At 35.2% G+C, this 17,588-nt stretch overlaps 1 long non-coding RNA gene across 1 annotated transcript in view; it reads right to left on the reverse strand.

Moving 5' to 3' along the window:
* LOC141541855 (uncharacterized) overlaps positions 1–5,290 on the reverse strand; it is a 115,976-nt gene extending 110,686 nt beyond the window's left edge. The window contains exon 1 of the long non-coding RNA XR_012481919.1: positions 5,241–5,290. This is a non-coding gene — a long non-coding RNA (uncharacterized LOC141541855). The remainder of the gene's footprint in view (positions 1–5,240) is intronic.
* Positions 5,291–17,588: the final 12,298 nt, after the last annotated feature.

The raw sequence follows: 17,588 nt of genomic DNA on the forward strand, positions 1-17,588 counted from the left end.
AGCCACCCTGAGGCAGGTCCTCATCCTTTCATACCTAACATAGCCGTTTTTCTTAGTCCCTCCCTTCCTGAAGGTCTTTCACTCCATATCCATCCTCCATTAAATGCCCAAAGTTATTTTACTAAAGCACAGTTCTGAGGATCTCATCTCTCTCTCTCTCTACTCTCTCATCTTCTCTCTCTCTCTCTCTCTCTCTCTCACACACACACACACACACACACACACACACACACACACACACACAGACACCAGTCCCTCAATAAACTCCAGTGACTTTCTATTACCAATAGGATAAAATAAACTATCCTTTTTCCGCATTTAAGAGACCTTTAACAAGTTGGCCTTTTTAATACCTCTGTCCAGTATTCTCAAATCATGTTTCCTTTCATAAACCCTGTTAATCCAAAGACACCAAGCTGCTACTAATTTTAATACAAAACACTCCATCTCTATGTTCTGTGCATTTTACTTCCTATCTCCTATGTTGGAGTGCCCTCCATTCTCCCATCTATCTCTTGGCTTCCTTTGAGACTTAGCTCACATCATACTTTCTGCAACGTATCTTCTCCAGATCTCCAACTTCTTCATAGGTAGTGATTTCCCTCTGAGATTACTTCTAATTTACCCTCTATGTAGCTTACATCTCTATATTTTTTTTAATGTTGTCTCTCATTAGAATGTAAACTTCTTAAGGGAAGGATTGCATTTTTGCCTTTCTCTATAACCATAGCAGTTAGCACAGTGCCTGGTATGTAGTAAGTACTTAATTAATCCCTGTGACTTACTGAATGCCTGACTGCTTAATTGATAGCCAAACCAGAGATTGATAATGCAGAGGAAAATAACTATAGAGAAATCTCATTAAAAATATTTATACAAAAATTCCAAATGAAATTTAGATTATTACACATGATTCTCACATGTAGATTCAAACAATATATCCATAAGCCAGTTCATAAAGATTAAGTTAGATTCAACTTAATGGGACATAAGAATATGTTAATATTAGAGAAATAGCCAAAATAATTAGCTATATGAGCAACAAATACTATAATCATCCGAACAGATGCAAAAATAACTGGCAAAAATCGTGCTAATTTATGCTTAAAACATTAAAAATCATAAGCATGAAGATTTTCTTTTCTCAATAGTTTCACTCTTAAGTATAAGAATGGGAGTGGAGGAAAAGAAGAGTTCATTTAATTTTTTTAACTTTTATTTCTAAAATATCTGTGATTTAATGAGGGAAAAGGTATTTAAAAAGCATATTATATGCAGAATGTTGGGGGAGATGTGTGAAAACAGGAACACTGATACATTGTTGGTGGAATTGTGAATACATCCAGCCATTCTGGAGAATGATTTGGAACTATGCTCAAAAAGTTATCAAACTGTGCATACCCTTTGACCCAGCAGTGTTACTACTGGGCTTATATCCCAAAGAGATCTTAAAGAAGGGAAAGGGACCTGTATGTGCAAGAATGTTTGTGGCAGCCCTCTTTGTAGTGGCCAGAAACTGGAAACTGAGTGGATGCCCATCAGCTGGAGAATGGCTGAATAAATTGTGGTATATGAATATTATAGAATATTATTGTTCTGTAAGAAATGACCAACAGGATGATTTCAGAAAGACCTGGAGAGACTTGCATGGACTGATGCTGAGTGAAATGAGTAGGACCAGGAAATCATTGTATACTTCAACAACAATACTATGTGATGATCAATTCTGATGGATGTGGCCATCTTCAACAATGAGATGAACCAAATCAATACCAATAGAGCAGTAATGAACTGAACCAGCTACACCCAGCGAAAGAATTCTGGGAGATGACTGTGAACCACTACCTAGAATTTCCAATCCCTCTAATTTTGTCTACCTGCATTTTTTATTTCCTTCACAGATTAATTGAATACTATTTCAAAGTCCGAATCTTTTTGTACAGCAAAACAACTGTTTGGTCATGTATACATATATTGTATTAAATTTCTACTTTAACATATTGAAAATGGGGGGCAGCTAGGTGGCGCAGTAGATAGAGCATCAGCCTTGAAATCAGGAAGACCTGAGTTCAAATCTGGTCTCAGACACTTAACATTTCCTAGCTCTGTGTGACTCTGGGCAAGTCACTTAACCACAGCCTCAAAAAACAAAAAACAAAAACAAACAAAAAAAAAACATATTGAAAATGTATTGTTCAATCTGTCATCCGGGGGAGGGGGGAAGGAGGGAAAAAATTAGAATAAAAAGTTTGGCAATTGTCAATATTGTAAAATTACCCATGCATATATCTGGTAAGTAAAAACTATTAAAAATTTTTAAAAAGGCATATTATAAAAATAGATATCTCAACAACAAAAAGAAATTAAGATTCCGATTCTAAATATTATCATTACCAAATAATAAAACTGACTCATTATTTTCTATTATGACAAAAAATGGATGAATTAATGATTTACAACTTGAATGGTCCTTAAAGAAAACTGAGCCCAGCACTGAATAAAGTCATAAAGTATTTGATGCACCATTTGAATCCAAGTCTTCCTAACACAAAGCCCAGTGCTCTATCCATGATGTCCTATTGACTCAAACCTAAATTACCCTCCCCCTGTAAAATGAGGGACCATGTCATAATGTAAAAAATTTTATGAAACTTTTAAAACATTGAAGAGAAAAAACCCTAAAATATCGAACTAGTACTCTAAGTCAAAAGTTTCTACATTTTTCATAGCAAAAACACAATTAACTCAGCAGGACTACATAATATTACTTTGGCAGCTAAATTATATCATTGATTGGTATAATAAAAACACAACAGGGAAGCAAGAAAGTGACATAAAGAATTCTTATTAATATACATAGAAGTCAGATTTGTCAAAATAAATACAAACATATGCATATATATGTACGTAAAAAAAGTAAAAATTGAAACTTGAACTAATGCCTAAATTAGCTTTATGGTTTTTAATTAGAAAATTCATTACTTGGTCATGTCTTGAGCACTGTTGCTCAAGAAGGAATGTTACTTTTGAAGACAATTCTCTATTGTTTGAAAATGCAGAATGAGACTCTCCTAGGAAATATTAAAAATAGGTGATACACAAATAAGCCCATCATTTAAGCACATTATCTCTTAATGACAGACACATGGTTATGCAACTATTCCAAAACAGTCTGGACTAATGAACCATAGATCTAAAGTTAAAAGCAATTTCTGAGATCAAGTTAAATCCTCTTCTAACATAGACAAGGGAAGTGCTTTATCCCAGGTCATACAAGTAACAAATAGAAGAGAGAAACTATGAATTTAGGCTCCTAATTCCAGATCAAGCATCTTTCTCCCTGAAGCAGATGGCTTCTGAATCTAATTAATGAACTTGCTAATAGTAGCAATCAATCAAACATCTATTACACACCAGGTAAATGAGAGGCACTTTGGTGGATACTCTGAATACCAAGACAAAAATCAGAAAAAAAATCAAAAATCAAAATCTATTAGAGGAAAGCATAAACACACACACACACACACACACACACACACACACATACACATACACATATACATTCATATGTATAAATATGTGTAAGACACATCCAAAACAAATAATGAAGAACACACAGACTATGTTCATATATAAATAAGTACAAATAATATACATACAAAGGAGACCCAAAGACAGCCTTGGATGGGGAGGCTACAGCAGCTGAGGAGCCAAGAAAAGATATCTTGCAGAAGGTAGCATTTGGGTTAAGTCTTCAGGGAAGTAAGGGATTCCAAGAAGCAGAGATAATATAGCACATTAGTCCTTAATGAAAGGTTAACAGTGATAAACTATTCCATACCAGTATAAACAAACAAATAAAATAATTATTATAGTGTGAAAATACTGCTGAGATAACATGTCCATTTCCCATGAATTGCTTTTCTATAAAGATGAGGCAGACATGGAATAAGCACCTCAAACTGTTCTAAACCAGCCTTATGGTCAACTATTGCTCCAAAGCATACTGCTTTTATATCCCACCTGCTCCTGGAAAGAAATGTCCACCCTAACTCTTCCTTAGATCCTTTTCATTGTGGTTTTCAAGCATAAATTACCCCCTGCCTCTCTTAGACTGTAGCTTTCCTTGTACTCTGTATTTGTCTAATTTTATTTATAATAAAACCTTTCTGCTTTCAATTTAGCTTGGACTCCTCTGTATTTGAGGGGTGGGCTTTGCCCAGTTGACAATAGCTAACTATTATTAAGATCTTATCATAGATCTAAAAGTGGATGAGATCTTTCAGAAAAGTTAGCATTTAAGGCATAGGGGCTGAGAAATGGAATATCATATATAAGGAAGAGCAAATAGAGCAGGATGGCTGAACTATATAAAATGCATCAAGGGGAATAATGTGTAAGGACCCTAGAGAAATAGCAATAGACTATCCAATGAAGAGCTTTAAATGACAAACACATGAATTTATACTTTATTCTAGAGAGAGTCACTGAAGTTAACTGAGTTGGGTGGGGAAGGTGCCATGATCAGTCCTAGACTTTAGAAAAATCACTTTAGGGACTATGAGGAGGATGAATCAGAAAGGGGAGAGGGTTGAGTCAAGAAGTGGTGTGGTAAATAAAGTACCAGGTTTAGAGTCAACAACATTCACCTTCCTGAGTTCAAATCTGACCTCAGACACTTACTAGTGGAGTGACCCTGAGTAAGTCACTTAATCCTGTTTGCCTCAGTTTCCTCATCTATAAAGCGAGCTGGAGAAAGAAATGGCAAACTACTCCAGTATCTTGCCAAGAAAACCCCAAAGAATTGGGCACAAATGAATAAACAAGAAATAGTCAAGCTAGGAAAGATGAGAGTCTGAATGAGGAGGGTGGTTGTGTGGATAGAGAGAAGGGGTTATGTGGGAAGAGGTTTTATAGATATAGAAGTAGCAAGATTTGGCAACTGATTAGACATATAAGAATTGGAAGTCAAGCATGGCAATGAGGTTAAGAAACTGGAAGAGAGATCATACCCTCAACTGTATTAGATATGTGCAAAAGAGGGTTTGGGGAGAAAAGAGCATTGTTTAAGATCTGTTGAGTTTGAAATACCCAGAGAATAGTCGGTTTGAAACACCCACTAGTAAGTTGCTAATATAAGATTGACACTCAGGAGAGAAATCAGGGCTGTATCAGGGAGTCATCTAAATAAAGATTATAATTAAACTCCTGAGAGTTATAAAATCATTAAGTAAGCTCACAGAGGAGAAGACTCAGGACAGTCTTGGGACATACACCAACCATGGATATGAAACAAATAACCAGTAAAGAATTCTGTAAAGGAATGGTCAGATACATAATAGGAGAACCAATAGAGAGCAATGCCATGGCAACCAAGAGAGAAAAGAATACTTGAAAGAAGAGAGCTATGATGGGATCACAGATTTAAAGCAGAAAGGAACCTTGGAAATCAAAGCTGTCCTCTTCATCAAACATATACTCAATTTTCAGGGGATCCATATTCCATCTCCTACCCACATGGTCTCTAAAGAAGGACCACTACTCATTTTTTCAGATTTCTTGGGTATATTTGAGGTAAAAGAAGGAAGGAGAAAATCTTTGAGAGACCAAAATCAAAGCACTGTCCCCCCTCTTCCCCAAGTAGTTCTTCCTTCAAGGTACTGCTGGAATCTTCATACCCCCAAGCTGCTTTCATTCCAAACTCTACACTCCTCTCTACTCTGTTCTAAACTGGCCTTCTGTGTTAGAGAGGACCCACTAAACCCCTGGTTCTGCTGCTAACTTAATGCTATGACTTTGAGCATAGCATTCATTTGGTCAGAACTAGTTTTGTGTTCCCTAAAACTCACAATGTTATTAGGAGGACTAAATAAAATGATGATATTTAAAGTCCCAGAGAATTCTATTACTATAGTTTAAATGCTATAAATATTATTTCTTTATCAATATGTTATTTGGAATACATCTCATTGTATATTTAACAAGTAACCAGAACTGGAGATGAGAGAATATATGAATACAGAAAAAAGAGTTTAATTTTCAACTATATCTTAAGCACTCAATGGGATGACCTTTTCTCAGTCCTCATTTTTTCTTCACTATAGAATTTCATGTCATTGACAATCTCTTCCTTCTGGATACTCTGGCCTCCCTGGGTTTTCAGACATTGCTGCTTCCTGGTTTTCCTCCTACCTGTACAATGGCTTCTCTTCCATCTCCTATGGTGTATCATCATGCATGTTCTGTCCCCCTCCCAATGGTGGGTGTCCCCCCAAGGCTCTGCATGCATCTGTTTCTCTTTTCTCTACAATCTCTATATGCAATGATCTCATCCATTCCCATGGGCTCAATTAGCTTCTTTCTGCAGACATCTCCAGCATGTATATACCCAGCCCTAGTTTCTCATCCACATCAACAACTGCCCGTTAGACATGTCCAACTGGATGTCCTGAAGGCATTTCAAACTCAAGACGTCCAAAACACAACTCGTTATTTCCCCCCTAATCCCTCCTACCCCCTCCTCCAGTTACAACTGACATACATAGAGCTCTTTACATTTTGTAAAACCCTTTACACTATCTTACCTTATTTGATATAACAATCCTATAAGATAAAAGCTACTATTATCCCCACTTTATGGAGAAGGAAACAAAGACTAGCCCAGAATCACACAATTACCTGTCTGAGGTAGGATCCAAACTCAGATTTTCCTACAAACACCAAAACACACTGCTCTCCAAACTTATCTGTTTCTATTGAGTATATCAGAAAGGAAACAAGTATTTATTAAGCACTAACTGTTCACCAGGCACTACACTAAATGCTTTACAAATATTGTCTCATTTGATCCTCACAACCCTCACAGGTATGTGTGACTATTATCCTCATTTTACAGTTAAGGAACTTGAGGCAAATATGTTAAAAGTTCAGATCTGCCCAGCCCTTACTAGCTATGTGAACCGACTGGTCCATATTCACAAAGCTTGTAAATGCTGGTCACAGGATCAGTGCTCTATTCACTATGACCTTAGCCACCTCCAAATTATCCCTTCTGTCAACAAGTTCACAAGCTGAGTGTTATTCTTGAATGATTCCTCTCTGACATGTTCCCTCATATTCAATAATATGCCAAAGCTTGTACAATTATCTTTCTACAGTATGTCTTGCATCTATCCACTTCTATCTACTCATAGATCTACCACCCTAACTCAGACCCACATCATCAGTTACCTGGATAATAACAACACAGTCTTAGAGAAATCCATTCTCTTCTCTCTCCAGCCTATTCCTCACTCAACTTTTGAATAATTCTCTTAAGCCCAACTATGGCCACATAACTAACCTGTTCAAGAGCCATCAATGATTCCCTATCAATTCTAGAATAACATATAATGAATCTCTTTAGGTTGGGATTTAAGGATCTTTACAATTTGTCCCCAAGCTTATGTTTCCAGGTTTATTTCATTCCCTTCAGATGCTCTATATTTCAGTGAAGTTGATTTCCCTCTTCTCCAAAACCAACTTTCTATCTTGTCCCTTTAAAACTTTGCGTAGGTAGTACCCACACTTGTCACATTCTCCCTTGTCCTCTTGAGTGCTTAGAATCCAGTATTTCTTCAGCACTCTTCTCCTCTGTCATCTGCCATGGAAAACTTTCCCTGAGTCCCCTAGTTGGAGATTGCTTCCTTCTCCTCAAATAACTACATATGTGGTTATTTAAGATAATACAGACTGTATTCCCATAAGGGAATATAATCTCCTTGAGGGCCGGAACTATTTTTGCAAGCTATCTTTGGATTCCCAGTATCCCACATAAAACCTTGCACATAGAAAAAGGTTAATTGTTCTTCTTAGAATTAGATTAGGTTCCACAGACTCATGCTACATATACCAGCACTCATTCTCTGCAAGATTTTATTTAACAATCAAGAAAGCAGAATAGATTTTTAAATCATCATTTTAAATGTTTTTGGGGAGTTGTGTTTTTGGTTTTGCTTTGCTTATGACTGAGAAATGGAAACAAATAGAACACAAACTACCTAAGAATTTTTAAAGGAAAATGGTTACTTGGATTTCCATCTGTCCATTACTTGATCCCAGGTCAACTAGGTGGCACAGCGGACATAGTGGCCCCAAGTAGAATTAGGAACATCTGATTCAAACATGGCCTCATAGATGTGAGAGTTGTAAAGATCAAATGAAATAAGTATAAAGCACATAGCATAAATTAAAACGCTTATTCTCCTTTTCTATGGTCACTGTTGAGATTTAGTCTTTTTCAATAATCACAAAAATAGGAATCTTGTCAGAACTAGTTGCAGAACTTAAATATCTATTAGAAATTATTCAATTATCTTATCTTAGACACTTAAAAATTTGTCATGCAACTCTACTATGATTTTTTTTGCTCTAGTTTCCATAATTAGTCTGCATTTTTGTGTCCCATTCCCAATTTCCAAGCTGCAAAACCATTCTTCTGCTGCTTTCTTTGCCTGGTACTTCCCTTAGCACTTCAGATCCCCTGGCCTTGAAAGAGCCAACTACCTCAGTGGCATCCCCAACCTGAAAGGCCTAGTCCCTTCACCTCTCAAAGTGTTATTTCAGAGCTCCCCACAACAACTATTCAACTCCAAGGTCTGTTCTTGACTTTCAGACTATAGCTCCCAAATATATGTATATGTAAATAAGCACTTATGTGCTACATACTCTGCTAGCAAATATACATATGGTTACATATGTGTGTATGCACATGTATGCATATAAATAAAATTGAAGATTTATATATTAATTTTAAGGCAAATATATACATATATATGTTAACACATTTTGCTAGGTCCCAATCAGCATGAATAATAAATCCTATGAAATGATGGAATTGTATTTGAATTAACATCATTCAAAGTGATAATTATGTAAAATATGGTAATTGGTTCCAGACCAGTGGAAATACGCAATATGAATTTGAATAAGGGGACAAGTTCAGGGGGATTCATTATTTGTACTAATCTAGGCCTTGATATACACATACATGTGTATGTTTCCTAGTTCTAAAGCTTACCAATTGTGTGAATTTAGATAAGTCACTTACCATTTGTATTTCTTCATCTATGAAAAGGGAATAATAATATTTGTAATAAGTACCTGGCAGTATAGTTTTGAGGAAAATGCTTTGTAAACTATAAATGGTTATAGAAATATGAATTGTTGTTGTTATGACTGGAATTGAACCTGCAATTTTTTTGGTATAGAGAACTCCCAGCAAAGGAAGCTTCCTTCACCTATGTGAATTGTAATTGTAATCAAAGAACTGCCTAGAGCATTAAGTAAGTGATGTGCTCAGGATGACACAACTAGCATATTTCAATCAATCAAGTCATCAACATTTATAAAGCATCTACAATGAGTCATGCACCATAGTATAGATTAGGGATATAAAAAGGATCAAAAGACACTTCTTGTCTTCATGAATCTTGTAAACCGATGTCAGAGGCAAAATTTCAATCCAAGTCTTCTTGGTTCTGAGACCCTCCTTTGCTCATCCTGTGCCACACTGTGTCATGTTATATTGTTATGTTATGTTATATGCATATGTGTCTATAAATATTTCTCTGATTCTTTTTCTTCTATGCTATTGGACCACAAGCTTTAGAAGGTTTTTCTAATGCAGATTCTATGATGAATTATGTATGTTTCATTCAAGAACCAAACTTTGCTCAGTTGAACCACAGAAAGCTTCTTCAGGTTATTATATATGCATGTGGGTTTATATTAGGATTTTTACAAGGTACTTATGCACTTAGTTCACACCTTTAAAGGAGTTCAAACCTTTAAAGGAGTTTACACCTTTAAAGGAGTTCACTCATTGGTCCACACATTAGATTCACACCTTTAAGAGAGCATACTTTTAAGGAGCTCCCACAAGCCCAGGGAGTATCCACAAGCCCATTCTCTGGGAGGATATAAAAAGCAGGATTGAGTCAAGGGAAGAATTTCAGGGAAGCTCCAAAAGATTCAGAGCCAGGATTCAGTGGATTAGCAAATCCAGGAGATTCACAAGTCTAAAGGAGAAGTCTGTTCATGGACTTCTAGGAGATTCAGAACTAGGATTAACTTCCAGGAGATTCACAACACAGAAACCCACAATCCCACACTCTCAGAGGCAGAGTCTGATTCATTCCAACTTTGACCTTCGTCCTGGCTGGAGATATTTGGACAAGAGCTCTTGGGGATCAAAGAGAGAAAGAGAGGCCTCTAAGAAAGCTAGCTGAGCCCCAAGTGAAGGAGACAGAACTTGAAGGAGAAAATAAAGAATCTGCAGATAAAATTTGGAAAAAGACAGGAAAGGACTTTAACTCCTGGCTGCATTTTGGGATTATTGAACTGAACTGAAACTAAGGCTGCCTCCAGAAGCTCCCCAAGAAATCTGCTCCAAGAGAATGATTATATTTTAGAGAAAAAGAACATTACAGGTTTATGCATTATGAACCTGTATGTAGCCTGACTGTTTCACTTACCGTATGACCTTAAGTAAGTCACAATACTTGTGATTCTCAATTTATATTGAAATCAGTTTTTTAGCTCCCCTCTACTCTATAAATCAGTTTGTAAAGTGACAAAGAGGTAGAGGTCAGTGGAGGACTGATCACTTTGAGGTGACTGCAGTTATCATCAGCATCTTTGTCATTAATATTCAATATGTATATTACCCTTTAACATTTGCAAAATGTTTAAACTTCTCAACAATCCTGTGGGGAAAGTACTATGGCTATTATATTTCCATTTTTCAAATGAGGAAACTGAGGCAAGGAGAAAGAATGACATTTTCCCTTGATCAACCAGCTAATAATTTGAATCCAGTCTTCTCTTCCATTCTAACTGCATCATTCTATTCACCATTCAATTACAGATTTTGAAATATTTAGGTAACTATGTATATATGTATGTGTATGTATGTATGTATATATACTGTTGTATATAAGGCAGGATATATACATGCAGACCCTGCAAAAAGCCTTTCTTTGCTCCTTTTCATGCTATTTACTGCCTTCCCTTTGAGATTATCTCTAGTTTGTCCTCTATATCTTGTTTATACATGATTTATTGCATTCTTGTTTCCTCCATCAAAGATAGGGACTCTGGTTTGCCTTCTTTTATAACCTTAGCACTTAGCACAGTGCCCACCATACTGAAAGAGCTTAATGTAAGCACTGTAAGTGCTTAATAAATACTTGTTGACTTAATGACCACCAGATTGAGGAAAATCACCCTTCAAAAGTACCATAACCCAAGCAATGATAACTTCTTATTACAATGATACTTCATGTTTATGTAACATTTTATAAACTAAAGACAAAGTAATTTCATAATTATTATTTGAGTTGAAAATTATAATGGTCCTATAAGTCAGAAAAAGTTGATATTATTACTCCCTTTTTACAGATGCAGAAACAGAGATTCAAAGGAAGGGGAATTGGCATGTATATACTTGCTACTCTATGAACAGGCATTGTGTGCTTTTTACAAATATCATCTCATTGTTTTCTCACAACAACCCTGTGAGGTAGGTACCATTATCATACCCATTTTGCAGTTGAGGAAACTGAGGCAAATAAAAGTTAAAGAAATTGGCTAGAATTTCTTACAAGACAGTAGACATCTGAATTTGTCTAGATTTGAACCCAAGTATCTCATAAGATGAGAAGTACCTTGCTTAAGGTCCCACAGCTAGTAGATAGTGGAGATCTTTACTCCTATTCTATTTACTTTATACTATACTATAATTTGTAGATAATTTAAATTATAGCTTCCATAATTTCCATGATGACTTGGTAGGTTTTAATTATGTTTTATGAAAAACTATTAGAGATACAATATAAATGAGGGTCTTTTCGAGATTTATTTTTTAATTCATCTTTTTCATACCTGCTACTAACAGTCCTATTATAATTTTGTCACTTTTAGAAAAATCAAAAATCATTTGGACATCAATTATTTTTCCTCTAAAATTAGGAGGAAACTTTCTTTATTGTTAAATATATATGTAATTTTTTTTAAATCTTAACCACAGGTGACTACAGTTGGAAAATACATTTTAATGCAAAAAAAAATCCTTCCAAACATTTCATATTCAGGAAAATAGTGATGTTCCAAAATATTTCATTCAAACATTTCCTGTTCAGGAAAACAAAGCATCAAAAACAATAATAATAGAAAACATTTATATAACACTTTAAAGTTTACAAAGTGGTTGATAAATATTATCTCATTTAAGAAAATAAACATCTATTTTCCTATCCAGGAGGTCTGTTGTGTAGTAGAGTAATACTGACTCTAATAACATGCTTATTCAACCCAGTTTAATTTCAAAATGACCCTGTGGTAGGAAATCTATTTAAGAAACAGCTTGGACCACTGACTTCACTGACCTTACTTACATACTTTCATGATAAGGACATTGTCATATTCACTACAAAGAATGATGAGAAGGAATATGATCAATCTTTAAATCCAGCCTAATTTCCAGGTGATTTTTTTTGTTTAAAACTGAATCCTCTCTTGGTTATTGCATCATTTCTCAACATAAGCTTTAATATCATCAGTAGAGACCTAATAAATCTCTAGGAAATTTTTCAGAGCATTAAGAAGGAAATTTGAAAGGATATTTTGAATTGCTCCTTAGAATAGAATAGGTAATTACTAAGAAACTGAAATTGACATGGAATGTACATTACACTTAACAAGTTATCCCATAATATATTATATCAAATAAATGATCCCTTTTAATTTTACTTAATTGCAGGATTTCCTGTCTTTCAGGGCTTTCATGGAGTCAACAACTTAATTATGTTAAGTATTATTTCTATCTCAATTATAATTACAGCTCTAATCTAATTGTAATATAGTAGAAGGGGCGTTCGAATTTTAACCACCAGAGTGGAAATCCAAAGGTAAGATGCACAGAATATTGAATATGAACATTGCTTTTACAGCTGCCAGCTTCTTTTACGTGTAATCCCATAGGGAACAAGAGAAGATCCATTATTTAAAGCTGTTACTCCAATTGTAGTAAGTAAAACTGAATTTCATCCCAGTGAAAGAACTGCATTTTATTTTTCAGAATTTAACTTTAAGGAGGGCAAGATATACATATATAGATATAGATACACACACACACACACACACACACACACACACACACACACACACACACACACATTAATTGAAAGCATCCTTTTAAGTGAACTGCCTGAAGAGAGATTGGGAAGAGTTGGAAGAAGACTGAAAAGTTAAGTCAAAATCCATGGCAGAGGTCCAAAATTCAGTCTTATTAGGATAAGAAAATGTATCCAATTTGAAAGTTGAAATTACCTTGCTAGTAGACTTTTTTTTAAGCTTTGGAGAAATAATTAAGTTTCTAACCTGTGTTTTGCTTACTCATGCAGAATGTAACTAACACTATTATTTTTTTAATGCAGTGCCCTAAATTCTATTTCACACTTTTGCCAGGTAATTCTCAGCTCAAGCTAACCTTGGATTTGAGGGGTTTCTTATGCTTTGTGCTCAGAGAGACAATAGAACATGATTTCAAGTACAGAGCCATTCATTACCAGATCAATTCAGTTGTTTGAAAACTTTACAGCACAAGATTATTTAATCAACTGATTCTATAACCAGAAAACAAACAGGAATGTGGAACAGAATTGATTGTATGTCACTTGATATTTGGCAATTAATTTCTGGATGCTCTTTTTTCACATGGTTCCAAATTACATATATATGGTGTGCATTTTAGCTTCATAATTCTGCAAATAAATTGTACTCATTATACAATGATATTAACATTTTTCTGACTTGATATATATCATTTCACATTCAATCTCTGCTCTGGATGTAATCATTGGCTTATCTATCCCTTTACTCTCTAATATTCAAGATATAAATAGAGGGAGGGAGGGAGGGAGGGAGGGAGGGAGGGAAGGAAGGAAGGAAGGAAGGAAGGAAGGAAGGAAGGAAGGAAGGAAGGAAGGAAGGAAGGAAGGAAGGAAGGAAGGAAGGAAGGAAGGAAGGAAGGAAGGAAGGAAGGAAGGAAGGAAGGAAGGAAGGAAGGAAGGAAGGGAGAGAGGGAGGGAGGGAGGAAGGAAGGGAGAGAGGGAGGGAGGGAGGGAAGAAGGGAGGAAGGGAGGAAGGGAGGAAGGAAGGAAAGATGGGAGGAAAGAGGGAGGGAGAAAGGAATAGAAGGAAGAATGAAGGGAGGAAGGGAAGGGAGAATTTTTTTTTAAATAATGAGTAGATTTTATCATGTTGGAAAAGTTTTGAGTTCCATTTAATGGTTTGGGGAGTTCATGACAATGATCCAAGGACTTCATTCTGAAAAAAAAAATGTATAACAACACCTTAAAAATAGATAATTATAAAGAACTTAATATATTTAATTGTCCTAGGGGTTTGCAAAGTAGTTTTTTTGTTATTACTTTAATTTTTATTAAAGCTTTTTAACTTTTAAAAGATATACATGAATCATTTTTCAACATTAACCCTTGCAAAACATCTTCTTCCAATTTCCCCTCTTCCCCCACTCCTCCCCTAGATAACAATTAATCCAATATATGTTAAACATGGTAAAAAAAAAAATATATATATATATATATATGTTAAATTCAATATATACATATATACAATTATCTTGCTGCACAAGAAAAATCAAATCAAAAAGGAAAAAATGAGAAAGAAAATAAAATGCAAGCAATTTTTGTTATTACTTTAAAAGGGTTCATGGAACAAAAAATGTTGAGAACCATGGACCAAGGCAGTAGAGTACATCAGTTTTCCAAGGACCAGCCAAAATAAAGATAGGCTTCTCTGGATAATAAATTTTTTGGCCATGACAAAACATAAAGATAGGTTACTATATGACTTGTAGCTGAGAATATCCAAATCCTTAGAAGAATCTGAGAGCTTAATTATGTTGCATAGACTCTTTGAGCCCAAGGAGGTAAATTAAGAAGGAGGTAGAAATTTACAGATATTAAGTAAAAAAGAAAGATGATCATTTACTTAAAGGAGAAAATGTTCTACTTTATTTCCATCTTTATAGAGCACTGAATGGCAAGCAAATCTCAATTATGTAGCCTCTTCAATCTAAAAGAAACAGCTGATTTTAGTTCTAGTAGCATTCTGCAAGTTTAGTTGGTTTATTGAGCCAAAACTAGAACATACTAGGTAAGCTTAGCCTTAGAATACTCCAGTTAGGGGTCATAGTAGAATTTGCTCCAAGAGCAGAGACAACTGATCATAGGATCTACTACTTAACAAGAATAATTCATTAAAATAGATAATTAGCAGATGCAGTTTCTTCCCCATGGTAGCCATAATCCAGTGAAATCACCTCAATATAAAGAATCCATGTACAATGCCTTATGTTTTCCCTTAGAAGCTGATTTCCTGGGATTTCTCCTCCCTGCCCACAAAGGAAAAAAAACCAACAGTTTGAATTGTTGAACACCAATTGGACTGCATGTTTAGTGCCTTGAACTCCAGGCACAAAATATGGTACTTACAACTCTGATGGATGAACCTAAAATAGTGCTTAACTTGATTTACTTCTCCATTTTATTCCCCTATTTCTCATAAGGTAGCACTGTAGTTCATCCTAGTATAGAGCAAAAGATCTCTTTAAATTAACCTTCCAAAAATGCAATTCTGGGGTTCAGGAAGACTCTAAATGACTATTTCAAAACCAATGACTTTCTTCTAAGTTCTCCTGCTTGTTTTTGCTCAGTCATTTTTTAGTCATGTTAGACTCTTTGTGATCTCATTTGGAATTCTCCTAGCTAGGAGACTGGAGTGGTTTGGCATTCCTCCAGCTCATTTGATAGATAAGGAAGTTGAGGCAAACAGGGTTGAGTGATATATCCAGGGTCACACAGCTAGTGTCAGAGAACTCAGAAAATGAGTCTTCCTAATTCTAAGTTCAGTGTTCTATCCACTGCATTACCTAGCTGTCTTCTACAACTTGAGGTTGGGTTAAAAAAAAATTTATCTACTTCTAAAGCCTGGGGAAAAAATTGACAATATCCAAAAGAAATTTGGCTCAGTGTTTTATTTCCCATTGTAAAACTTGCATTGTATTGTTCTTTCCTAAGTATACTCAATGCTCCTTTCAGAAGCTCACCCCTAGTAGTTGTTCAGACTACTTTTCAATTAGCATGAATGCTGAGTAGAATGGAAACTTGGGCTCATTTGTTCACTAATAAAGTGAGGGAATTACAAAAGATGTTATCAATGTCTCTTCTATTTCTAACATTTTATGATGCTACTGCTTTACAAGTTTTATAAATAGCATTTGATAGTTATCATTATTGTTGTTGTCATTGTCATTGTTATTGTTATTCTAAGCAACAGACTCAAACAGATCTGAAACAGAGACTGATGCTAAACTAATGGACTTCTCTATCTCTGTGGATATGAATGTTAATGCCCCTACATGGAGTCCCAAATTTTATCACAGACTTGCTTTTCTTTTTCTTGAATAAGACAGAAAAAGTTCTTTCATTGCTTGCAAGAGTTTCATCACAAGCTTTTAAAAATTCTGGGGGATTTGTTTTCTGCAGGACATGAAACCTCACAATTGAGATACAGGCCTGCCTACCATAGTCATATGAATTAACATGAGAGGAAAGTTTACATATATTATTTGAAGGTTGAATTAGCATCTTATGGATGCTTTCTCTTGGAATTCTTTAAGAACTATAGAAATATGAGCAGTGAATGTTAAGCTCCATTTCCTTTGAAACAGGGTAGGATTCACCTCTTTAGCATGTTTTAGATGGCCCTGCCCCTCTTTGAAAGGTTTGTGAAGTCTGTGGACCTACCTGAGGAATATTTTTTTATTTCATAATTGAAGGAAATACTAAATTTTAATTGATGGTTAATAAAAATATTTATGTCATTTATTCTGTCAACCAAGTTTACAAATCTCATGAAATGTAATTCTTAGGGATCCATGGATCCCAAGAAACCCTACTTTATTGTATATGACCTTTCAAGTCAGTGCAAGGACATATTTTAATGCTGTATAAATGGCTCAGCAAAGTTAGCCACTGGAAATTCCCAGTCCACTGCTTTCAATCCTATTCCTAATCTGTACAGGAGTGAAGAGTGACTAGTTGCACATTAGTTGGATGAGGAAGGAGAAAATGAGTGGTAAGAAAAATATGGAATTAAAGAATATATTCAAACCCCCATTTTTCTTAAGCAAAATTTCCCTCTTAACCCTGTCTCCCTCACTCCCTAAAAAAATCCAGCACATACTTTTAAGATCATGTATAAAGTTAGTAGGATATTGTCTTTTTTAGCTCATTTTTATATCTTTTATTTTAATTTAATAATCAAGTAGTTTAAACTTTTATTTCAAGATGTATCATCCTCATCCCTTTACCTGCCCCCTTGCCTCATCACAAAAATATTAAAAAGAAAGAGGGGGAAAAGCAGTTTAGTTAGCCAATCAACACAGCCACCAAGCCTGATAGTATATGCAACATTTTGTACTGCTACTCCCTCAGCTCTGAAAAGAAAGGTAAAAGGCAAAT

Source organism: Sminthopsis crassicaudata, chromosome 4 (assembly GCF_048593235.1).
Source record: "Sminthopsis crassicaudata isolate SCR6 chromosome 4, ASM4859323v1, whole genome shotgun sequence".
NCBI lineage: Eukaryota > Metazoa > Chordata > Mammalia > Dasyuromorphia > Dasyuridae > Sminthopsis > Sminthopsis crassicaudata.